Source organism: Eleutherodactylus coqui, chromosome 13 (assembly GCF_035609145.1).
Source record: "Eleutherodactylus coqui strain aEleCoq1 chromosome 13, aEleCoq1.hap1, whole genome shotgun sequence".
NCBI classification, from domain to species: domain Eukaryota; kingdom Metazoa; phylum Chordata; class Amphibia; order Anura; family Eleutherodactylidae; genus Eleutherodactylus; species Eleutherodactylus coqui.
Window position 1 is genome coordinate 78,183,320 of NC_089849.1, and position 901 is coordinate 78,184,220.

The window sequence follows — 901 nt, forward strand, 5'->3', positions numbered from 1 at the left end:
ATCCACTTTTTCATGGTAGCATGGCCGAGCGGTCTAAGGTGCTGGATTAAGGCTCCAGTCTCTTTGGAGGCGTGGGTTCGAATCCCACTGCTGCCAGTTTTCAACTTTGAAAGCTCTCAAGTTGCTTTCTGAACATTTTAGTGGTCAGAAGAAGTTGCTTTTGATGATGCTCAGAAATGGACTTCTTGGCCTTTTCTGAAACTGAACAAACTGTATGAGAAAAGGCTTTTGATAATATTCCCAAGATGTTATGGCACAGATTAAGCTACCCTGATGCGCTAGCTAAGTAGACATTAGGCGTACTCCACGATCTTACACTTCAAAGCCTTCAATAGCCTAGAAACATCTGAAAAAGCAGTAGTGCGGTAATACTGTTGAACTCACTTGCGTTTGCTTCCTTTCTAACTGGAGGAATGCATTTTCAGCCTTCTGCTGCTATCATTAAATATTCAGCTCGAATGCAGCAACAATTCTTCTTTTTAAATCAAATTCAGGAAAAGGATTTCTTGCCAGGAGAAATGTTCTTTATGAAATCTCTTGGTCATTTTGATCCAAATGTATCTACTTTTTCATGGTAGCATGGCCGAGCGGTCTAAGGCGCTGGATTTAGGCTCCAGTCTCTTTGGAGGCGTGGGTTCGAATCCCACTGCTGCCAGTTTTCAAGTTTGAAAGCTCTCAAGTTGCTTTCTGAACATTTTAGTGGTCAGAAGAAGTTGCTTTTGATGATGCTCAGAAATGGACTTCTTGGCCTTTTCTGAAACTGAACAAACTGTATGAGAAAAGGCCTTTGATGATATTCCCAAGATGTTTTGGCACAGATTAAGCTACCCTGATGTGCTAGCTAAGTAGACATTAGGCGCACTCCACGATCTTGCACTTCAAAGCCTTCAATAGCCTAGGA

At 42.1% G+C, this 901-nt stretch overlaps 1 non-coding gene across 1 annotated transcript; it reads left to right on the forward strand.

The window, feature by feature from the left end:
* Positions 1-573: 573 nt before the first annotated feature.
* On the forward strand, positions 574-655 carry TRNAL-UAG (transfer RNA leucine (anticodon UAG)). The gene has a single exon. It is a non-coding gene; the product is annotated as a tRNA-Leu (tRNA).
* Positions 656-901: the final 246 nt, after the last annotated feature.